This window comes from Adiantum capillus-veneris, chromosome 20, assembly GCF_014529385.1.
Source record: "Adiantum capillus-veneris isolate H3 chromosome 20, ASM1452938v2, whole genome shotgun sequence".
NCBI classification, from domain to species: Eukaryota; Viridiplantae; Streptophyta; class Polypodiopsida; order Polypodiales; family Pteridaceae; genus Adiantum; species Adiantum capillus-veneris.
Window position 1 is genome coordinate 108,674,835 of NC_140950.1, and position 25,628 is coordinate 108,700,462.

Genomic DNA, 25,628 nt, shown 5'->3' on the forward strand with positions numbered 1-25,628 from the left:
ACAATTATATCATCAAAGAAAACTCTAGTAAAAGAACGATGCTTACGAAAAAATTTATCCATTAATCTATTAAATGTAGTAGGAGCATTAGTGAGACCAAAAGGCATCACTAAATACTCATACAAACCAAATTGTGTAAGGAATGCCGTCTTATGGATATCTTCAGGCACAATCCTCATCTGATGATACCCGCTTTTAAGATCAATCCTACTAAAGTAAGATGACCCTTGTAGCTTATCAAAAATGTCCTCAATCCTTGAACCGGAAAACGATTTTTGATTATGTTCTTGTTTAGCGCACGACAGTCCACACACATATGATATGAACCATCCTTCTTTTGCACTAACAACACAGGAGATCAAAAAGGAGAGGAACTGGGATGCACCATTCCTTTCTCAAGAAGTTCATTAACTTGTGCCATAATCTCTTCCTGTTGTGCATATGATACTCTATAGGGTGGCTTGTTAGGAGGGTAGCTACCTTGAATTAGCTCTATCCTATGGTCATCATCATCTCTACATGGTGGCAATTCATTTGGAACGGAATCAACAAAACATGCATCATACTTTTGAAGATAGGACTTTAGATTTGATTCACTATTCTCACTTAAATTATTATCACTTTCTTTTAAAGCACTAGATTTATGCACATCATTTAAAACATTAGGGGGTGGGGAATCTTTGACATAAATCATATAGGCAAAAAGGGACTTCTTCATTAATTTCTTAAGAGAATCATTGCTTACAATAGAAACTGAATTCCCTTTGCTTTCATCTTGAATGCAAAAATCCCTACCCATATGACTAAATTTTACTACCCTTTCCGGAAACTTTAATTGCGCGTGCATGTGATGAAACCAAGTTGTCCCTAAAATAACATCTTGATGCAACAAAGGAGAGATATAGAACTCTTCATTATTAGTGTAACTTTGGATATGAAGACGTAGCTTTCCAATCAGTGGTGTGACTAGAACTTCTTGACCTTTGAAAGCGCCCATTGCTTCTAAAGCTGGTCCCATCTCTTCCATGCTAATGCCCAAGCTAGCTCGACAGAAATGAAATTATGGGTAGAACTTGGATCCATTAAAATAAAAGCACTTTGATCCCTAACTTTGCCCCACACATAACATAAATGTGAAGCTTTTGGATTATTAGAATCATTAATATCATTAGAAAGGATGTTTGTGGCTTGTGGCGTTTCCTTGTTTGCAAACTTGTTAGGACAATTGCGATAGCTATGTCCTTGGTTTCCACACTTGAAACATCGATTCTCCTTTTGATATTTCTCAAGCTCTTCTGGCGACAGCTTGTTTTGCCCCTTGAAGACCCCCTTCTCCTTCTTCTTGTTTTTATCCTTGTTGCCATTAGGTTTAGCATCTTTTGCATCTTTTGCAGGACGCTCATTTGCTACAACCTTTTCCCCTTTCTCCAATGGCTTGAAAGCCCCTTTGTTTGAAGAAAATATCTTTGAAGCTACCATGGCGTGATGAATTACCTTGGAAATGGTATTGGGTTTCTATGCATTGACATAAATCTTCATGTTTTCAGGAAGACCGGCACAATACTGCTGCTTTTCCTCGAGGAAGTCAATTCTTTCATACACTGCAGCTTTAAGATGTCATTGTAGTGCTGCATGACTTCCCCCTTGTCTAGCTTGAGTCCACGCCAAGCCGTAAGGACATCATCTTTAGCTTAGTCCATTAAGAACTGTTTCATGATCTCTTCCTTGCATGCTTTCCATGTTCTTGGTGCAATACCTTGAGTGCGTAAGCTTGCCCACCACTGGCGCACACTCTTTTGGAAGTGCATGGCCACATGACGGAGCTTGGATTTCTTCGTGAAGTGTTCACCACCAAAAGCCGCATCAAACTGCTGGACAAATGCTAACACCTTATCGGTTTGCCCGTATGTCCCATCATAAGAAAGAAAGGTAATGCTTTTGCCTCCTTCCTTAAATTTCTCAATCTTTCTTGCCCGCTTCCAAGCACGATAAGTCCCCCTACGTCTCCGTGAGGAGCGCGCCTTGTGGGAAGACTCTGTGTATGAGGGACAATTCTCTTGTTTCTTCAGAGGAAGAAGAACTTGAGGGTGGGGATGGAGACCTTCTTCTTTTTTGGAGATGTCTCCCCCTTTCCTTTCTCCCTTCCCGTGAAGGAATAGAATCGGGGCTAGCACTTGGGCGACGTCTCTTTGATGGACGAGTGGGAGAACGAGGAACACGTCGTCTTCGAGGTGCTACCTCCGAAGAATGCTCCTCCTTGTCGCTCTCCCTTGGACTATGACCACTTCTTCTAGGAGACTCTTGGCCTCGATTGGGGGTTCCTTGAACACTTGCAAGAATTAACTTGTTTGAACGTAGTAGAGCCTCCACCATAGGTTGCAAGGAAGGATTTTCTTGTGCTTCTTGGAGCGTCCGAACCAAATACCGTAAGGCTTGTGCTCCCTCTGTCGATGCATCATCCTCCTTCCAATTAATTGTGCGCACGTCAATCCATTCTTGCAAATTGTCAGACATGGCTCTAGGTTCTTTAAGAATTAGGATCTTTCGGAGTATTCACGCCCATGAACGAGTCTGCTCCAAAATTTTGATCTAGAGATAGTGGGTTAACAGTGCCACACCCAAATTGCTTGGCCAAAGCACTTCCTGAGGCTCGTTAGCACCAAAACCGTTGGTACCAGTGTTAGAAAAAAACCGGGGTGCAGTGTATTTTAACCGGCTAAAATCATAAACTCCTGGTTAAATTTTGAGCTTGCCTTGAAGAAAACCGGCAAATTTACAGAAGTTTTAGTGTATATACCGGCAAAAGCTTCAAATTTTGACCGAAAAACCGGTAGGATTTCAAGTTTGCCCTTATTTTCTTCGGTTAGGAAAACTGTAGCCCTGGTTGGTACGCTTTTTGGGTGTGCTAATCAAGACAACAGTTCCCTCTGGGAACAAGGACAAGTGAGTGCAAATAATAACTCCACCTATCAATCAAATCAAATTTTTAGACAGTTAATTATCTTATGAATAGGACCGTTCCTTCTTCAAAAAGAAGAGAAAGCCTAAGCTCTAATACCAATGTAACTTTAATTAGTATCTTGATGGAAAATAATTTATGTAATTAATACAATTTGCGTAAATACTAATAACTTTAATCATTTTATATAGCAACACTTTATGGTTGCTACACACTTGCTCTTAGCGCATGTTTGCTAATTACTAGTTAGCATCTAGGGATGTGTTCTACATTAGATTTCTAATAGCTCTCTTACGTGCATATACACAGTATGTATACACACGGCTATTCATTAGCAATCTGCAAATAAATTTGCATGGCAAAACGCTCTTAACAATTGTAGAAAAACAATTAACATAGCTACCCTTAACACACAAAAGCTAACAGTGGTGAGAGCCACTTGCTCATATGTGCAATTTAACATAGAGATTAACACATACTTATAGACATAATTTAGTGTACTCAATGCACAGATTGAGGGCCGCATTTACAAGGCCGGCCCCCCCTCGAAAGAAACTTTATTATGTGAATCTTTGAAACATTTACATCATGATTATGGTCTTGCTTTGCAGCAACATAGGATTCTCCATCGGATCCATGGAAGCTTGAAAAGCTTCAAGCATCTTCATGTGGAGCTTGCATAAACCTAAAACAAATCATTTGTTTTCCTCTTCTCAAGGCATTGCATAGCCCTCAAGCTAGCAACACCTGCGGAGAGAAGGAGTAGAGCCATAGCGATTGAGCTTAGCACTAACACGTATTAGAACTATAAGAAATTAGCTAACACATAGGAATAGCTCACAAGAGAAGAGCATGGTGTGAGCAAGAGAACGTGTTAACATGGCCTACCGTATCGTAGAGGGTGAAGAGAGCTTCCACTAGAGCTCCTCCATGCCCAAAATTGAGCCTCTATGCAGTGAGAGATAGAGCCTCTACAAGCTTGCTTTACGTAAAAAGTGGTTGTATTGCCTATTTTTAGCCGGAAAGGAGAGGCCATGGGAAAAAGAGAGGGTGGGGAGCACTTTTAGGAGGCGCATCTTTGAGGGTGTCTTGGAGGGAAAGTTTCCACCTTTCCCCACTTAGCTGGCCCTAATTTGACCCCCTTGGACCATATTTTAGCCGTTTCGAGGGCATTTCTAATGCTTTTTGAGCTCTGAAAAACATGTAGAGTTCCACATTAGATTTTCTAGACACTTTTGCAACTTGCATTCATCCCCAGGCGCATTCCATGTCCCAGATGCACTTGCTTGCTATCTTAGACATGTGCTTTCTTGCATTTTCTCTCACTAGAATAATCAATTCTATAGAGAGAAAATCATGTAAAGCTAAATAAATAATCAAAAATAATAATATGATGACTATATATATATATATATATATATATATATATGCACACACGGGAGTTTGCCATCCAAAATTGTGTGAAGTATATGTGTTGGTTGCATGAGATATTGATTGTGGGAAGGTTTTGATCTATCTATGCTTAAGGGTTTCCTTTTTGTAAATGCATGCATAAATTCGTTAATGTATTGATTGGAAAGCCATCGAGAAAGGGTGAGTAAATTTAGTGAATGTCAATCTATTTGCTTATAACCCAAGGAGTTTGTTTTCCTTTTGTAAATCCTTAAGCTTTGTTTCTTTTCACCTTGTTTTTCCAAAAATTGGTTTCGTGGTTATCCATCTGAAGCATAAGACAAGATTGAGTGTTCAAAAGACTTAGGGTTTTCTTGTAACACCCATAAAACAAGGAGGGCTATGCATGTTGTGTTATCTATTTTCTTATTTATTTGCACTAGTACTCCAATGAGGACAAGGAAGACTTTCAGGGAAAGCCTTGTCAAAGCATTTGCCCCAAGAGCCACTTGTTTGTACATTATTGATTTGGGTACATGGGATAGGTCCATCTCTTTCGTTTCATGTGTGTGATGTATTCATGTTGGGTCACCAATTTTAGAGACACCGCATCCATGTGCTCGTAGCCCTCCAAGCCTAGTGCTTGTTGAGTGTGGCAAAGTTCTTGAGATTTTGGGAGTTTGGTGTCCTCAATTCTTGGCGGCCTTGGTGTGCCGTGATTCATTCAATTTATGTTGGTGACATTCCACTTGGTTAAATGGTTTCCTTGTAACATCCTAGAATAAGGTGGTTCCTCCTAGCCTGAGTGATCCCCGTGAAGTGAGTGTGCGCAAGCCCTTGAGGTAGCCCAATTGCGCACACATTTCCGACCCTCAATTGTGCTGCATCACAAACAGGCTTTTTGAATCATCTGTGTTATTGTTGGTTGATGCATAATTGTTTTGCTATCTTCTACCACCCTAATTTTTGAATGGACAGTCATGTTCAAAGTGACCTATTCCTCCACAACCCCAACATTATCTATTATCACTAGTAAAACGGCGCCGCCGTCCCTCTTAACTTCAAACCCCTTGCTTCCACTGACTATTTAGAGAGGGTTTTGGAAAACTGGCCAAGTTATAAGATAACAGGATCACAGATGCCTTGGGCTTTTTTTAATGGATATGCGCAGACGTAGGGAGAGCCTCTCAAGGATATCAGACAATAGGAGACACTCACAAAGGGAGATCACTGATTTCTTTAGACTACATACATGGCATTTAGATGAGCATGCATCACAACAGACTTCAGGAGCTGCATGTGCAATCGGCTGGAGTAACCTAATAAAGCACATTAGTAATGAGAGGCAGAAGAAAGCAAGAGTGTAGCACCGTAGGCTACTATACATTGGCAACTGTCTGCGAGACATAGAGGGAGACAACCTAGGCACCTGTCCTAAAAGCTGCTCAACGGCCTCCTACTGCTGGTGGTCAAAGGGCTCTGACTCTCTAACCTCGACTGAAAATTTCAGTTTGCCTTTATTTTTTTCGGTTAGGAAAAATGTATCCACACACACACACACACACACAAAGAGAGAGAGAGAGAGAGAGAGAGAGAGAGAGAGAGAGAGAGAGAGAGAGAGAGAGAGAGAGAGAGAGCCAAGATCTATCCTAGGTCCAATGTGCAGGAAAAAAAAGAAGAAGATCTTCCTTCATCATGGAAGGGAATTAATTCCACTCGTAAAGTGACGGCGTGGAGAGAGAGAGAGAGAGAGAGAGAGAGAGAGAGAGAGAGAGAGAGAGAGAGAGAGAGAGAGAGAGAGAGAGAGCTTGGCGAAAGCAGATTTTGATGCTTGCTAGGACTACTCTGCTTGTAGGGCTTGTTGTAGCATCGCCATCGCCTGCTCATGATGCTCGTATTCAAGCTAGGAGCTTACAGGTCTGCCGGTAGAGTAACCTAATAAAGCATATTAGTAATCAAAGGTGGAAGAAAGCAAGAGCGTAGTGCCGTAGGCTACCATACGCTCGCAATTGTATGCGAGACATTGAGAGAGACGACCTAGACACCTGTCCTAAAAGCTTTTTGACGGCCTCCGACCGCAAGTGCTCGAAGGGCTCTTTTCCCTCTATGAGCTCGACTCGGAATTTCAAGTTTGCCATTATTTTCTTCGGTTAGACTCCTCGATAAGCATGGACCTACACACACACACACACACACACACACACACACACACACACACACACACACATAGAGAGAGAGAGAGAAGGGAGCTAGCTGGAGAGCGGGCTAGTGGGCAATTGCAAGAAGCAATTGCATACCCATGTACACAATTTCTAGACTCGAATTACACTTTCGGGCCTTGGCATTCCTAAAGTTTACCAGTAACAGCCATTCAATGCAATCTCACGTCATCTTTTGAGTCTCTTGCCTTGTCATGTGTCTACAGAAAGAGAAGTGGTGCCCTAAAAAAAAGGGTGACGCAGTTGCATCAATGCTTGTGGAAAGAAGGTTGGTGATTAGGGTTCAAAAGAGCACCATTATCCACATCTCTCGAAGGGCCAATCATGCCCTTTCACAAATTCACAATCCTGGAGTGTGCACACACACTCACAACACAGTCTCGAGTTGCTCACATTCTCATATAGTCTAGACTGCATAGACTGCAAAGCTAATGGTCTCTCTCTCTCTCTCTCTCTCTCTCTCTCTCTCTCTCTCTCTCTCTCTCTCTCTCTCTCTCTCTCTCTCTCTCTCTCTCTCTCTCTCTCTCTCTGTTCTTATAGTGAACATTGCTTGAAGGTTCCAGATTGAGGAGTTGTTGACACGTGGTAGGACCATTTTCTAAACAACGATGTTGGGCGTCTGGGTGGCACTCAGAACAGGGGGACCGAAAGGTGCAGAGGAACAATCTTATTGAGTTACATGAGAGAGCATTGGTCGAAGCAAGGAGCTGCCACCATGTGGGGTACCCTCCCCTCTAGGCTTCTTCTTCTTCTTCCCCCTTCCTTCAATACAACACTTTCAAGGAGCGCCTCCCCTTCTCCTCCCCCACCAATTTCAATGGTAGGAGTAGCACCTCTGCAGCTCTCATCCACACCATCATCACACTATACCCTTGGTGCAACAGTGCGTGCTGGAATGTCACCTTCCGCCTCGAGTTGGGAGAGTTGTGCCAGCTTCACAACCGATCTCCCCTCCCGAGTGGCCTCCTTCCAAGCTCCTAGCTGCAACTTCGAGCTCCGAGCTTCCCTTGCCCATTTCAGGAGAGGAGGTTGCAACTGAGCACATGTGTCCGCCTTAGCTCAACCCTTTAGTAGCTAGAGATCGATGCTTGGCTTGGGCTCTGCTACTCCAGGTGATGGCCGAGAACATGACGCCCGGTGGCCTCAGCAATGAGACTACTTGGCGTTTTTGCATCGACATTGAGGCCCTTTAGCTTCACCGTATCATACCCGCTAACCTATTACACGTGGGCATCAACTGTAGTTGTTGCACCCACCTTAGCTTGCGTATTTCTGCACGCACATAGCTTGCAAATAAGAGAGAAAGTTTCTTGCAGCTCGCATGGATCTTAAGTCCAGCTGAGGAGCTCAATGGAAGCTTTCACTTCTCATAGAAGATCCGTGAAATCTGTCTCTCTCTCCCCCCCCCCCCGATTGCAAGCCTCCTCAGGCACACACGACACACCACCACATTAGGCGTCTCTCTCTCTCTCTCTCTCTCTCTCTCTCTCTCTCTCTCTCTCTCTCTCTCTCTCTCTCTCTCTCTCTCTCTCTCTCTCTCTCTCCCTCTCTCTCTCTAGCTGTGCTTGCAATTCACATAGACAACCACAGTTGGCGTAGCTGAAACATGTAGCACAGGCACAACTGGAAGTATCCTTGCTGGCGCAGCCGGATAATGGGCACACTCACACACACATATCCTGCAGTGGTAGCATGGTTTTCCCATGGCCTATTTCCATACACAGACACAGGATTATGGTCAAAGTGGCAAGCAAGCTGCTACCCAGTGACAATTAAGAACACCTTCACCAAATTATTTGAATACTATTGAAGTGTCTCAACAATCAAAAGATACAAAGCCATATCATTAAGGGTCCTATGGTCTACATTCTAGATACATATCAATTTGTTGACATGAGCTATTGGTCATCATTGGATGCGTCAGTGACAATACATCATCCAACACATGAAAAGGAACATCATTATATCATCTCTAGCTTTGCATGCAACTCACCCATCTTCAACCTTCTGTGTGAGCTCATGACGTTGAACTGCATGTAGGGCAATTAAATGGAAAAATGCATGTGTCCCACACATGGAGAAAATCTCTCTCTCTCTCTCTCTCTCTCTCTCTCTCTCTCTCTCTCTCTCTCTCTCTCTCTCTCTCTCTCTCATGCGCAGATACCAACGCATACAGAAGAGCACTGGAGGTCATCTCTCTCTTTCTCTCTCTCATGCGTAGATACCAACGCAGAGGTCAAACCAACTCGCAGACTCTCTCTCTCTCTCTCTCTCTCTCTCTCTCTCTCTCTCTCTCTCTCTCTCTCTCTCTCTCTCTCTCTCTCTCTCTCTCTCTCTCTCAGTGCAGCCGTTTTTTGACCTAGTAGACAGCAGTCCACTCTTTTGATCATAACTTCTTCATCCGAACTCCGATTTGGGTGATCTATAGCCTCAATCGAAGAGCACGAAGTCCTCTACGCATTGATGTAAAGACAGAAATTTTCAGAGTTATGGAAGGCGTTTCTGTAGCAGCATTTCCGAAGTGAACAGGTTCAACAAAATTGATTCTCATCTCCTATTTTACATACACTGTCTTCCGGCACTCGCAAGGGTTCTTCTTCTTCAACAAGGTCCACAACCATTGTGGAAAATGATCCAAAATCTCCTAAGTGTGGAGATAGCAACACAACCACCCAACCAACGACATCGAAAACCATGATCATGGCGTACTTGGTATCATTGCAAGAGACCGTAAACAAACAAGGCGAAGACTTACGAGCACTTGCAATGGAGAATCGCACACTAAGGGTACTTGTGGTTGAGAGTGAGAATCTCAAGAGGACACTTGAGATGCAAACAACACGCTCTCTTGTGGACTTGAATGCTTTGAAGGAGCGGATGAGCAAAGTAGAGCATGACCATGTATTGAAAGAGGAGAAATTTGACACTATGAGCCGGGATGTATGCGACATGAAAAATGTATGCACAAACAAGTCTTGGGCTGATGTATGTGGTAGCAATGTAGTTTCTAATTCCTCACTCATGCAAGCTATGGTTCAAACAAAGAATGTTGAGAATGTAGATGTGGAGGAGTTGAAGGAACGGGAGCGACGTTCCAAGAACATTGTTATTCGTGGAATTCCCGAAGAGAAGTTAGAGACACCTCCTTCTCTTGCCATTGTTATTGAAGATTTCTTCAAAACCCACTTTGGCATGTTCGGAGTTATGGTCTATGGAGCACATAGAGTGGGGAAGCAAGGAGCTCCTCGCTCGGGAGAATGGCCAATTGTATGCACCATGCCGGATGAGACCAAGCGAAAGATTATCCTTGATAATAGTTGGATCTATTTGAGGAATACAAAATGTTTTGTATGTGAAGATCGCACTATTAAGCAACAAAATATGCGTCGCAAGGCATATGAGAAAAAGAATAATAAAAACAAGGAAATCTCTCATGAAGAAAATATGCCCAAGGAGGAGGCAAGTCTCTCAAGCAAATAGGGATGCGTGACCTATGAGACCGAGTTACAATTGAAAATATGCTTTTGGAATTGTAATGGATACCCATGGAATGCGGGGGTTGGCAACTAACAAGCAAAGCCGATGTTGTACTTCTTGTTGAAACTTGGGAGCATGATACACAAAGGATTAACGGCTTGGAGGATTACAATGTACATTCATTGATGTGGTCAAAGAATCTCAAGCAACGAAGAGGACAAGGAGGGTTAGCATGTATGGTTAAGAAAGGATTGAAAGATTTTGTATCAATTGTGAAAGATGACAAGTACAAACGTTATGTATGGCTGAAAATTATGACACCAAAAAGAGCACCCATTTTTGTAGCCGGTTGCTACATTCCTCATCATGATTCTCCCTTTTATGCTTGCATGGATAGAGATCAATCATTTTCTGATTTGGAAGAGGACATTGCTTATCTCAAAGGTGAAGGTGATGTTATTGTATTTGGGGATATGAATGCTCGCACAAAAACATTGCAACATGATACTCAACAATTTGATATGCCATACATTTCAAGGGAGTTGGAGGAAGTTCACTTGTATGATCGTACTTCAATGGATGAGAAAGAGCCGGATCACTATGGAAAGTTACTTTTACACATGTGTAATAGCACGGGTATGCTCATTGCCAATGGTGTATCTTTGTGGAGTGGAACCAATGGATTTACATGTAGAAGACATAATGGGGATAGTGTGATTGACTATATGCTACTCTCTGAAGCCATCATGTATCGCATAAAGAGTTTTATGTTTGGTCAATGGACCCCGGAATCCGACCATCGCACCTTATGTATTGACCTTTCATGTGGAGAAGCAACTAAGCATGATAATCTCAGCCAAAGGAAAGAGAAGTTATCACTATGTATGGATTTCAAACGGGCACCAATGTACATTGAAATGGTTGAGCAAAAATTATGGATGACAAAGCTTCAATGTGATGCACCATTGGAAACTAAATGGGAAGCTTTCAAGAAAGCTATTTGTTCTTGTGTGGAAGAATGCTTTGCCATAAAGCATCTCCATGGTATCAACAAAGATAGATCACCCAAAAGGTGGTTTGATAAAGAATGTCAAGATGCTCGAAAGTCCTTGATAAAGCTTGATGCAACTATGGACAAAGACAACTATCAAAGTCATTTGCATACATACAAGGCATTGATTCAAAAGAAGAGAAGAAGATGGGAAGTAAAGCAACAAGAATTTCAAGTCCAAGAAAAGGCACATGCATGTGGAAGATTTTGGAGAAACTTGAGAGGCAAGCGGGTTGAGAATTTTGGTAACTTGAGTCTAGTGGATATGTACACACATTGTAGGAAATTATATGAGCAAGAAAATACTGAAAAAATGCCATTTTATGGTTCACTCCCATGTATGCCGTCTTTTTTTACTATTGAGGATGTATGCGGTGGGCTTGAAAAGTTGGCCACTCGCAAAGCGGGAGATCTTCAAGGTATCAAGCCGGAGATGATCAAATGGACGGGAGATTTTACCCATGAGTGGATGTGTGATATGTTCAACCTTGCACTTCAACATGGTATGCCTTATGATTGGAGTACTAATTGGGTTAAGCCTTTGCATAAAGGAGGGGATGTAAAGAATGTAAGCAACTACCGGACTATAATGATTGGGTCTCTTATGGCAAAGTTATTTGGGTGCATAATGGAGATGAAATTGAGTGATTGGGCTGAAGAGAATGACAAGCGTGTAAAGGGACAAGCGGGTTTTCGTCGATGCTATAGCACCATTGATCATCTTGTCACTCTTCGTGTTCTCATGGAGGAAAGTCGGTTGAAAGGCAAGCAATTGTATTGTTGTTTTGTGGACTTTAAGAAAGCCTTTGATATGATTCCACGTAACAATTTGTGGAGAAGGATGGAAGAACTCCAAGTGCCAAGTGAGTTTATGCTTGCGGTTTCTCGAATCTATGAGAAGGTGATTTGTCAATTGCGCATGGGAAGAGAAATTTCAGAAATTTTTGTAAGCACTATTGGGGTTAAACAAGGATGTCCATTGTCACCAACTCTCTTTGGTCTATGCATCGATCAATTGGAACAAATGGTACTTGACTTTATGCAAGAAGAAGGCATTGAAGAGGTCACTATTTGCAATGCGGTAATCATGCTTTTGTTGTATGCGGATGATGTAGTGCTTCTAGCACACACTTTAGAAGATGCACAAAAGCTTATGGTTGTCCTTGAGAACTTTTGCTTGCATAGTGGGCTGATTGTAAATGAATCCAAAACAAAGGTTATGCTTGTGAAAACCAACCATAAGGAGAAGCCATGCATTGTGTACAACAACGAGACACTTGAAGTTGTTGAGAGCTTTAAGTACCTTGGCCTTGAGGTTCCATCCAATCACAAGTGGCATGAATGTGCTATGCGTCGTTTGGAAGCGGGAAAGAGAGCATATTATGCATTTGAGAACATGTGTAATGCGGGAAACATCAAGTGTTGGGTTCTCAAGAAGTATCTTTTTGATGCATTGGTGACACCGGTTCTTCTTTATGGAGTTGAAGTGTGGGGTGGGAGCATCTCAAAGTCTACTTGGAAAGAGTTTGAGAATGTCCAAAAGAGTTTTCTTACAAACTTTCTCCAAGTTAAAACACAAACACCATATATGCTCCTACTTCTTGAGTCGGGATCTCTTCCAATTGAGGTTATGGGCATGGAAAGGGTTGTGGAGTACATGATAAAGATGCGTCAAAACCCCTCACATCAACTTCTTACAATTGCATGGGAAGCAAGCAAAAAAGTTCAAAAGACGCATAAAAGCAAGATCTTGAGCACGGGATGGATGCAAGACATAAAGAAGTGGTTTGGGAGATGGGATGCATTACACTTGCTACATGATGCTTCAATTGACTCTCAAGTGAATGAAGCTTTTCTACAACGCCAATGTATTACGGCTTGGGAGAAATCCGGTGGGTCACGCTTCATACATTACACCACCTATATTGCCCCCAACTACAAAACCATGTTCTTCACTGAGAGAGGAAACCGTACTCACACTTACATGCTTGAGCCTATTCCCTTGTCCGCGATACGCACTATCGCAGCAATTCGGCTTAGCTCCCATTTCCTTCGATGCGAGATAGGGCGTTGGGGCAATGGAGAAGAGTCAAATCGACTGTGCACATTATGCTCACTGCAAGTTCGAGAGTCTGAGTACCACACACTACTAGAGTGCTCAGCTTTTGATCACATCCGAACTTACTTCTCTCACATTTTCAGCCATAACTTAGACCTACACACTTTCCTCTCCCAGCCAAAGTGTGGGCTCTCCATTGCGACTCTCATCACTACAATTTTGGAGCATCGAGAGTCACTCATGAGCCGTACACATACTACATCACATGTAACTTTGGTCCCATAGGTCATATTTGACCTCCGAGGACGATAATAAAATCTCTCTCTCTCTCTCTCTCTCTCTCTCTCTCTCTCTCTCTCTCTCTCTCTCTCTCTCTCTCTCTCTCTCTCTCTCTCTCTCTCTCTCTCTCTCTCTCTCTCTCTCGCACGCGCGCGCGTGCGCGCGCACGCATAGCTGCGGTAATGGGATGGATAGCCAGCTACCCCTGTCGCGCGCCATTCATTAAGACACACACACAACATATAAAATTTGAAACTTGTTCCCAATTACTATAAAAGCTCTCTCTCTCTCTCTCTCTCTCTCTCTCTCTCTCTCTCTCTCTCTCTCTCTCTCTCTCTCTCTCTCTCTCTCTCTCTCTCTCTCTCTCTCTCTCTCTCTCGCGTGCGCACTATACATGGCCGCACTCCAAATTACACTGGTCGGAGTAAGCACACGCTCTACATGGCCGGACTCCAAATTACACTGGTCGGAGTAAGGAGTGATTGCCACATGTGTGAGGGGGGGACCGGAATACCATAGCCGCGAGCTACCCCGAATTGGGGCTACGTGCTGTTTTAGGTCGGCGGACAGTTGGTTTTGGGGGAGCCAAGAAACCCCTGCATGTGGACAGATGCGCGTAGCGACTTGTTTCTCACAATAGCAGGGTTTTGATATTTGAGCATTATGCAGCAGATCACTGTCCTTTTGGAGCTATTTGCAGAGGTCGATCTCTCTCTCTCTCTCTCTCTCTCTCTCTCTCTCTCTCTCTCTCTCTCTCTCTCTCTCTCTCTCTCTCTCTCTCTCTCTCTCTCTCTCTCTCTCTCTCTCTCTCTCTCTCATGCGCAGATACCAACGCATACAGAAGAGCACTGGAGGTCGTCTCTCTCTTTCTCTCTCTCATGCGCAGATACCAACGCAGAGGTCAAACCAACTCGCAGACTCTCTCTCTCTCTCTCTCTCTCTCTCTCTCTCTCTCTCTCTCTCTCTCTCTCTCTCTCTCTCTCTCTCTCTCTCTCTCTCTCTCTCTCTCTCTCTCTCTCTCTCTCTCTCTCTCTCTCTCTCTTGCATAGCTACGGTGATGGGATGGATAGCCAGCTACCACTGTCGCACGCCATTCATTAAGACACACACACAACTGATAAAATTTGAAACTTGTTCCCAATTACTATAAAAGCTCTCTCTCTCTCTCTCTCTCTCTCTCTCTCTCTCTCTCTCTCTCTCTCTCTCTCTCTCTCTCTCTCTCTCTCTCTCTCTCTCTCTCTCTCTCTCTCTCTCTCTCTCTCTCTCGCGCGTGCGCACTCTACATGGCCGGACTCCAAATTACACTGGTCGGAGTAAGGAATGATTGCCATGTGTGTGAGGGGGGGACCGGAATCCCTCCCCGCTTTATATTAGTATAGATTCTCTCCAGTATTTCTGTTGAAATTTTTGCAACATTCTCCACTGCCTCTAGACTTTCCTTGTCCACGAGTGTTTGATCCCTTTGCATCATTTGATTGTTGTTGTTGCTGCTGGCCTTGATTTTGGTTCCCACGGCCACGACCACATCCTTGACGTGCACCATGTCCTCTACCTCTATCTTTATTAGAGCAGAATACTTGCTCAAAACTGCTATTTTTGCCTTGTGAAGAAGATGCATCTTAACCAAGGTTCTTCTACTCAACGACCAGCATAGGGATTAATTTTGCAAAACTGTGAATATTTTATCGAGCCTGAATAGATGTCTTAAACTACTTGTATGCAGGTGTCAGACAACGCAAGCATACCTCAACTTTATCATCATCCTCTACTATAATACCAATAGAGGCGAGAGATTAGCATATGCCTTTGATCTTCAAGGTGTAATCATTGATGGAGAGATTCTCCTTCTTCACTGTATTCAACTAATTCTTTAATTGCAGCTTTCTTGCCTTTGTATTTGTAGTGTCAAATGACACTAACATGTCCCATGTCTCCTTTGGTGAAGTGGCATCCTGTATATGCCCAATCATGCAATCATGCACACTAATAGATAGCCAATACATGACCTTTCTTCCTCCCTGATTCTAGTCCTTGAATGCCTTCAACTCTATAGCAGACGCATTTGCTTCAGGAATTGCAGGTGGAGCCTCTTGGTCACCTTCAATGTACTCCCAATACCCTTTTCCCATCAGAAAGTTGGTCATCCTAAACTTCCAAGCATAGAAGTTGTTTTTTTCCAACTTCTCACTAAGAAGTCCACTAATGCCATCATTGTTAGCCATATCTGTAGCTAACCAGAAACCTACACAATGTACTCAAATGTTTGCAACAGTACCCAAAACACACAGTATGTCACTGCTAGTCACCACGATATGCACACATACAATCAATAGCACCTATACCACTCTTATGCAGCGAGTACATAGTCTATATGCACAAATCTATTGTGTGCACTCCAAAAATCAAAGATTTACAGAGACCCAAAACAATCCTAAGAGCACGCGAACGCACTCTAACTCAAAAACGGAGGCCAAAATGTGCCCAAAACGATAATTTGGCCGCAAGAGTCAGACCTAAAGACTTGAAGGTCTGCACACAACACAAAGCCGCACATGTTGGTAAAGAAAGCTCGTCAATCCAAGATTCTTGCCGGCACCTCCTGGATTGCCACCACCAAGGGTGTAATAGCGCACAAGGGGGAAGAGATGGTGATGCTCTTGCCCTAGACCGCTTCTTCTGCTGCTCGTGCTTACTTCTCATAACTCCTTAGCCACACCTGCTTTGATACCATGTAAAGAGAGAGAGAGAGAAAAGGAGAACTTGAGCTCTTGAAAGCGCACACACACACACACACAAACGCTAGAAAAGAGCACACAAGGAAGGAGGCTGGAATCTTCTTCTTCTTCTTCATCACAATAAAATAAACTAATGCAAAAGGTCTACTAACATAAAAGAGACTATAGCATAAGTAGTGTATGTACAATGGTCAATGTGAAACCGCTAGTGAGTGAGCTGGTAAGATATGTGTGCCATCACTCTTAGTAGGTAGAACTGTCGGTGAGGTCGAGCTGCAGTATCACTGGCGAAGATCCTTGTATACACTACCACGTGCAAGTGATGAATGCTGGTGTCAGTGGGGAATCAGTTAGGTGGCCCATGGGATGAGCTGTATATCTCAACAGCCTCTACCCACCCTTCAAAGGGTAATTTTTCATGGAGGAGCACATGCAAATATGGTAGTATAAAGTAAAACACTTTCCTCTTGATCTAGGTGGATAGTGACTATACTTTTTTTTTCCTTCTGCTGAGCATGAATCCTAGAGGAGGTTGGGGGGTTGGCAAAATATGTTTGGGAATATTTTTGCAACCTTTTTTTTGGACATTTTTAAAAAGTTAGGAAGATGCATGCTATGAAAGAGAGGGTGGAATTAGGTGGCAGGTGGAATTTGAAAGCACTTGGGAATTTTGACTTTCATGCATGGTTTTTAGTGAAGGAAAAATGACTAGCCCCATGGTCTATGTTGAACAGGGGCCTTTGGAAATGGGTCATGTGTAGGAGCATGACTAGAAGGATGTTTTTGATGTTTTTTTGTAAGGAAACCAAAGAAAGGAGAAAGTCTTGGATATGGATGCATTAAAGAAGATTTTTGAATTGATGCTACAATGGCAAAGGCAATATTTTCTCATGTCTTTGATGCGTGGTGTGCATGTTGTGGTGTGCATGTTTGAATGAAGGAGGTGACATTTGCTTTATATGATCTTGGTATCAAGGAGCAGGGTAGAGAAAAAGCATGGCTTAAACTTTAGGAACTTAATGTGTGGGACCCTGGGTATGGAGGAGAAGTTTCTGGGTATGGAGGAGAAAACTTCTGGGATGCAGGATCTTTTAGAAAACCTGACATCTTAAATGTCTTGTGAGCAGAATTGTGTTGATGATCCCCAAATTTTTGTAATTACCTCTGAATGTAAATCGGTGCTATCGGATCATATGGAAACAACATTTTGTAAAGCCCTACAATGTAATTTTGTTCTCTATTTAATATAACGCTCTCGCGCCCTTTATGGTTTTATTAAAAAATAAATAAAAAATAAAAACTTGTGGGGCATGTGGAGTTTGGAGATGGAAGAAATGGATGCTTGTAGTAGCTTTGAGAAGTAGAAGACCATGAGTTAGTCCCACATGGGAAGTAAAGAACAAAGAGGTCAATGGTTTCTAGGGCCAAGAGGGGATCAATCTTCCCTTGTGTAAACCAAGAGCTATGCATGCACAAGCGCAATATCTCATGGGGATTACATTTGGGAGTCGTTATGTTATTGTTTTCCACATCATTTGTCATCCACTATTTCCCCTTTGTGACCCATTTGAAAGCTTAGGTGGGCATTCCCATGTGTCAATAAAAGAACACATTTTTGGACTTGGATAGCTACAATGCAATAATTGTACATTAGAGAGGGCAGTTTTGCACAGTTATGAAGAGGTCCTTCTTATCTTTCACATAGGATAAATGTCATGCATGGGGATATGTATGGAGGTAGAGAGAAGTGTTCCCAAGAGGGTGTTTGCAAATGATTTTGCTTGTGGTTTTAAAGTAATTTGCAGGTCCCTTTCATGGGGTACAACGCCTTTACCCACATTTCCTTTTGAAAGGGTGATCTTTCATGGAGGATCCCATGCAAACATGGATGTATAAAGTGATAGATAATGGTAGGCATTGGTTGGTTCCCCTACTTATTTTGTGCTTTTTTGAGCTTGCCTAAGTGGAAGAGTTTTGGAAGTTAATGAGTCTTTGCCATGAGACATGGTGGCCTTATTCAAGAGTTTTAAGTGTTTACTTGATGTTGTTGATGATGATGGATGCATTCTTATTGTGGATGACTTTGATTGTTTTTAGGATTCTTATTTTATGTTCTTTAGTTAATTGAGCGTATTTGTGTTAATATATGTTTTTAAAAATAATTATTTAACATCAAGTGAGATGAATACAAGATGCAAGAAAAAAAGAAAAATGTGAAAAATGTAACACGATTTGAGATAAGTAAGAAAGGCAAACAATATTTTTTGTTGAAACGATAACAGATAACAGGACTCGTGATACTTTTGTGGCATGCTCATGTGTAATTTTGTCCATGTCATTAACAAGAATTGTGTTATGTGGCAAGCCGGTTTTACTTTGACGAGAGTGCCAGTTGGTTAGCTAGGCCTCACAAGTTGTGTTATGTTTTTAATTGGCGTTGTGCTGCGGTGACATGTTCACATGACTTCTTATTAACACGATTCATGTTACATCGGGTGGTCAAAAAGTTGTTGTCATTTTTGTGCATAAAGTGCTCAAAATGGGTCATTTCTATCTTTTTACCACCCCATTATCTCTTCTTGCTGTGCTAATGATATGCTATAAGAAGGCCTACTAGGAGGAGATTTGTCTCTTCTTGCTACACTAAAGACATGCTATAGGGAGGCCTATTTAGGAGGAGATCTTCCTTGAATGATCTCTATCTTATGGAAATTGGTTCCTTTAAATGGAGGTCACTTAGTGAGGATATAGTTAGATAAATAGTTTCCATAGTTACGAAAAAGAACATTGAATTTGATCCTTCACTTCATGAGATCGAACCCGAGGATGGCATTGTGCAACAGCATCTTAGAGAAATCTCTCTCTGTCTTCTTGGTCGTCGTGAGTTCTGACAATGTTACCACATCCGAAACACCTCTCTCTCTCTCCCCCTCTCTCAGCTCGACTCGCGCTGCTAAATGGGAGGCCAACCGACTGTGCATTCAAAGATCCCCCCCTCTCCACGTGCCCTATTCTGCTTTTTTTTCCCCAAAGATCTCACGAGCATCTCCTTAGATTCTATTTAATAAACCTGCTTGCAAAATTGGGACCACCTACTTCATTTATTCATTTTATTTAACATTTGAAATATTGGAACTTTGAAAAACATTAGAAATATTTTGGGATGGACAATCTCAACATGAATCAAATATGCAAGAATCAATGATTTCATTAACTTCTTTAGAGAATATTTACTTACAATGGGAATGACATTCCCTTTGCTTTTAGTCTTCATACTAATAACTTTAAACTCATATGGCTAAAGCTAATTACTATATTTGGAAATTCTAGTCTGACATACATGCAATAGAACCATGGCACCTGTAGAAGAACATCTTGATGTAACAATGGAGAAATATAAAATTCTTTGCTATGGAAAAAGCTTTGGATATGGCATCTTAATTTTGCAATTAATTAATGGAGTAACCAAGACTCCTTGTCCTTTGAAATTTCTTATAGCTTCTAGATTCTCTTCCATACTAATATCAAGCCTTTGAGATAGCTCCACAAAAATGAAGTTATGTATGGAAGTAGGAACAAGCATGCGTGCCCAATCTTTGCAAGCATGTCAATTAAATCGAATCTGAGAAGATGCTAAGTTTTTTTATGAAGGATAAGGCCCAAGCATGAGCGTGGCGCTTGTAGAGAGAGAGACAGAGAGAGACGACGTATGGCAGGTCGTCGCAAAAAGGAGATATTTTTCTCTCGCACGGTGGTTACCGGGTGATGCTTGTGTCGACAGACGAGAGCCAACTGGGATGCGAACGTGCGTAGCTGCTCGTTGTTGGAATTGTAGCTATGTGTTGCCCACAACAGCGCGAGAGAGAGAGAGAGAGAGAGAGAGAGAGAGAGAGAGAATGAGGAGGTTCTGCTGGCAAGGCGAGCTGTATCTCGGACATGGCAGGCCAAAACTTGATAGAGAGAGCTTGTGTTTCTTTTTTTTTTTTCCAAAACAAAATAAGAGAAAGGTGGATAATTAAGCTAAGCTTAGCGTGTAAAAGAGTGTGTCTGAGTGAGTGAGTGAGAGAGTAAGAGAGAGAGGGAAAAATGGGCTTGTTTTCATAAAAAAATGAAAGAAAATGAGGGTTTTTTTTATAGGATATGGGTCTAGCTTTATGTTTTTGCTATAAACATTGGAAAAATGAAGGAAAAAGGTCCTCTAAAGATGAGGACAAACAAAATTTTGAGTTTGAAAGACTCCAAGTGGGGAAGCCTATGTGGAAAGTTGGTTTAGGGTGATGCCATCTCAAAGTCTATGTGTAGGCAAGCCTCATGCTTAGGTGGAAAAGAGCGAAAGAAGCTTCCAAGATAAAGTCCATTGAGAGTGGGAGAGTGGGGCTGATTCTCCTTGGCTCTCCTTATTTCACTCCTCTTGTCCTCTAAAGAGGTGGAGGGGGCTGACATAGGTGTACCTCACTTGTTGACTCTAGAGTCTTAGGTGGCATTGTCCACTAGTTTTTTCACCCTTGACCACATTTTTACTCTATGGGGCCCGGGTCCCACCATGATGACCTAAGTATATTCCGTCTGTTCTCACCTTTTACTCCCAGCTTGACTTAGGACTTTTTACTGCGCATGGTAAATACGAGCGCAGGGACACGGTAAAAAATCTTTCATACGGTAACAAAAATTGAAAATTCACTTGCATGCGCGTCTAAGCCTCATCTTTCTAGAAGACCTATAGAAGTAAAATTTTGACACTTCTACAACCCAAAATCCTCACTTGAAGTTTTTTACCTGTGGGGATGTCCTAAGGTGAAAGGATTTCCCACACGTCCAAAAGTTGAGAAGTTTTGACGGGCCATAACTTTCTCCTTGTAGCTCGGAATCCTGTGAAATTTTGGCACACACTAGATAATGACCCATAAAACCTAACTATAGAGTTACCACCCTTATTCATATTTTATAGTGTGGTAACGTAGTAAATACTATTTACCATAGGGTAAAAACTTAAACTCACACCTAAGGAGGGGTAGTATTTATGTATTTATAGACACCCCGTGCTGGGAGAGTGAAACCCACACACATGAGCATACTTAGGCTCTACTAGAAGATAGATAATTTACATAGATAAGAAGAAGAAGTTGTCATCTATTTTGTAGAATCAATCTGGGGTTAAATCTTTTGTGTGTGAAAAACTCGCATCATTAGCCCTCCCCCAAGAACACTAGAGGCATTGATGCCTCTTGCTCCAGTGGTGTTGGATCATCTAAGATTTGGGAATGGTAAGGATTAAGCCTCTAGCCATTCACCCGTGTCTTGTAGAGTTCACCTACAACATCCATCAATTGGTAACTACCATTGTCAAATTTATGCACTACTTTATATGGGCCCTCCCAATCGGGCACAAACTTTCCATCCTTCCTTATGTCAAACCAATTTTCATATTGTAGAACCAATGAACCTTCACCAATCTCCTTAACCATAAGCTTCTCATTGAATTTGATTCTTCTTTTCTCAGCTTGCCTAACATAGTGCTCTATGGCTTCTTCTCTTGTTAATTTCAATTGTTCCAACTCTAAGATGCGTTGATTTTTCTTCTCCTTTGGGGTATCATTATTCCTTTGGCACACTCAAAGGCTTGCTAGTTCCACTTCTATAGGTACAAGCGCCTCTTAGTCATAGACTAAATGAAATGGAGTGTAACCCAAAGAAGTCTTGAAAGAAGTGCGATATGCCTAGAGTGTTGCATTCAAGTGCTTGTCCCATGTTTGTGGTTTATCTCCCACATGCTTTGTTATGATCTTATAGATCATACCATTCACCTTTTCTACCAAACCATTTCATTGAGGATAGTAGGGTGTAGAATGCCTACGTTTGATCCTCTTCACTAGGTCCCCAACTAAGTCACTTCAAAAACTAGGCCCTCTATTTGAGATGATATCTAAAGGTGTACCAAACCTACAACATATGTTGTCAAAAACAAACTTTGCCACATCCTTAGCAGTGATTCTCTTTGTTGTAGGAGTAGCTTCTGCCCATTTGGTCATGTAATCAACTCCCACTATGATGTATTCCTTTCCTACAGCTACTCCTGGAAGTGGACCGAACCCTCTTATCCTTCCAAACCTCTCTGCAGCTCATTCCATTACATTGTGCATCCAATGCTCCTTCTGCTTTGTCAGCCTCATGCATAGAAGCCCCTTTGTATTGCATCTCATTTATATGTTGCAACAACCCACTACACCATTTCACAATACTATGAAAAGCATCTCCCACTGTCAATGCATCCATTGTTGGAAAAGGGATGAGTGCTTTCTTTTCAAAACACAAATCAACTGACTTCCTACAGCTACTCCTGGAAGTGGACCAATAGCATCAATTTCCCATTTTTCAAATGGGCCATAGGCACTTATAGGGTGTTGGGGCCCATAGGTAAGCCTTCGCGGCCCAATTTATTGACATGCATCACATGACTTACACAAAAAATGAGCATCTTGATGAAGAGAAGGCCACACAAAACCAGTTTGTAAGATCTTCTTACAGGTGATGTCATGAGGAAAATGCCAGCCATAGACCCCATCATGGCATGCATGCAAGATGCAATAAAATTTCTTCCTTTGGAGGTACCCTTTGAAGCACTTTATCATTCCCTAAACAAAAGATATCTTCACCAACAAGGCAATACTTCAAAGCCTTTCTTGCAAGCCATCTTTTTCCTCCTTTACTGAGATGTAAAGGTGCTTCATTTATTTCTAGGAAACAAATTACATCATGCAAAGACTCCTTTCCTTGAAGCTTTGGATCTTGGAGCTTACTACCCCCTAACATGGCTTATTTAAGACCTTCGTTAGCTAATGTATTAGCTATCTGATTCTTCTCCCCTAGAGATGTAATGGACCATTGTTGTTGTGAACCTCTTCAGAATTCCTTTGATTTCTCTAAGCTTTACTGCTAGCTTATCACTTCTACCGGGTTCCTTGAATTTGCTTAATTATCTAAATAGAATCACCATAAACATTTAGACACTTGATCCATTACACACAGACACACTCACCATTGTAGACCCATTAGTAAAGTAGCATATTTTGCTTAATTATTAACAGAGAATCACCATAAAAATTTAGACACTTGATCCCATTACACACACACCATTGTAGACCCATTAGAAAAGCAACATATTTTGCTTCATTGTTGGAGCACACATATTGCAATGCAATAACCCTCTCCATTACCTTTTCACCTAAAGGATTAGAGCCCACCACTCCTGTTGATGCCTTTCCTTCCTTCCTTTTGAAAGCTCCATCAAAATATAGAGAGAAGGCTTCTTCTAGTTCATTGATCACCTGGGGAAGTGGTTTGGGTGGCCTCTTGATTTCCTTCTTAGGTCTTTGCTCCTTAAATTTATGTATCAATACATTTGCCACGGCCAATTGAGTAGATTATTCAACCATCACCATATAGTCAAACTCTTGTAGTTGGACTATCCACTTTGAAATTCTTGCTAAAACATCCATATGTTGCAATACATATGGAAAACTATCCTCCATTGTGATTATCACAAAGTGACAAGGCAAAAGATAGGACCAAAATCACTAAGTGGCAAACATTAGAGCTAGAAGCATTTGCTGTGCATGGGTGTAGTCCTTTTTAGTTGGCTTCATTGATGCAACTTGCAAAGTATATGGGTCTCATTAAGGATGTTTTAGGGTCCTTTTGTAGCAATAATATAGCTTTAAGAGAGTCAAAGCCTACACTTGGGTTTACATAGGAAGTTTGATCCCAAGAGGTGGAAGAATAATAGGTAGAGAGCTTAAAACCTTCTTAATCTCTTGAAAAGATTCCTCACTTTCCTCATCCCATACCAAATTCTGTGCATTAATGAGGCGTTGCAAAGGTAGTGCCAATTGTGATAAATGATGTATGAATCTACCCAGATATTTAACCTTTTGTAAGAAAGAAGTAAGCACCTTGACTGAGGTAGGGCAAGAAATTTCTAGAAGGGCACTAATCTTAACAGGTTTTGCTTCAATTACCTCTTTAGATATGATGTGTCCAAGCAATTTAGCCTTACTTTCCCCAAAGTGACATTTGGCTATGTTTATGTGCCCACCCAATTGTGCAAGTCTAGTCAACCCTTCATCTACCCTTGTAAGGTGAAGTGCACTTGAACTATAGATACAAAAATCATCAATATAAACCCTGATGGATTTGCCAAAGTCAGGTTGAAACACATAGTTCATAAATTGCTGAAAAGTTGCCGGAGCATTGGTGAGACCAAACTGCATCACCCAAAAGGCAAAACATCCCCAAGGCATAATGAAAGTGGTATTTTTTTGTTCCTCCTCTGCAATGAAAATTTGAAAATAGACTAAGTAGCCATCACACATTGTGTACCTTTCATGGCTTGATACTTCATTTAGTATCTCATCTTTGAAAGGAAGGGAAAAATGATCCCTTTTGGTTGCCGCATTGAGTGATTTGTAATCCACACATACCCTCCACTTACCATTCTTCTTAGGCGTCACTAGCATAGGGGACACCCATTCCAAATCATCCACCAAATAGATGAATCCTACCCGTAGAAGCTTCTTTACTTCATTTAAAAGTGCATTTTGTTGTATTGTACCCAATCTTTGTAACTTTTGAATTGCTGGTCTACTTTCGGGCTTCAAATTGATATGATGTTCCACCACATTGACTCCTATAATATTTTTATAATTAGAAATAAAAAAGAGGAGTGCTTTCTCAACATGACTTTGTACTTCTTTCTCTCCTCTCTTGAGAGATCTCCACATAACATCCCTTCCATTTGCTCATCACTCAAAATCTCCCCACTACTCTCACCACTTTTGGAATTGGGTTCCATTAGGACAACACCCAACACTTCTAGTGAGATTTCATTGTCACTTTCACTACCACTACTTGTCATTTCAATTGTAGATGAGGAGTCCTCTATACTCCACTCATCCTTTGAAGCCTCCATGTCCAAGCTCTTGCATACCTTCCCTCATGTTGTACACTATGGTTTTCCTTGATTCCCCTTTCTTCCCTTGTGGTTTAAGCACTAAGGTTCCTGATTCCCAATCTTACCTGGAATTCATTGTAATTAACCAAGGCTACTTAAGATGATAGGATAGCCCTCTTCCTTTGTAGGCAATACATACATATCAACTCCAACTTGAGTCCCACACATAGTAACTTTTAAATTTCTCATAACCCCAACACACTTAGTTTAAGCACTAAGGTTCCTGATTCCCAATCTTACCTGGAATTCATTGTAATTAACCAAGGCTACTTAAGATGATAGGATAGCCCTCTTCCTTTGTAGGCAATACATACATATCAACTCCAACTTGAGTCCCACACATAGTAACTTTTAAATTTCTCATAACCCCAACACACTTAATTGAAGCATTATTAGCCATCTTGGCTTTAAATTCAAATAGCCTACTAACTTCTAAACCCAGGCAATGCA

The 25,628-nt window shown here is 41.7% G+C and overlaps 1 pseudogene; it reads right to left on the reverse strand.

Moving 5' to 3' along the window:
* Positions 1–14,806: 14,806 nt before the first annotated feature.
* Positions 14,807–15,658, reverse strand: LOC147433063 (uncharacterized; annotated as a pseudogene).
* Between the last annotated feature and the right edge of the window lie 9,970 nt (positions 15,659–25,628).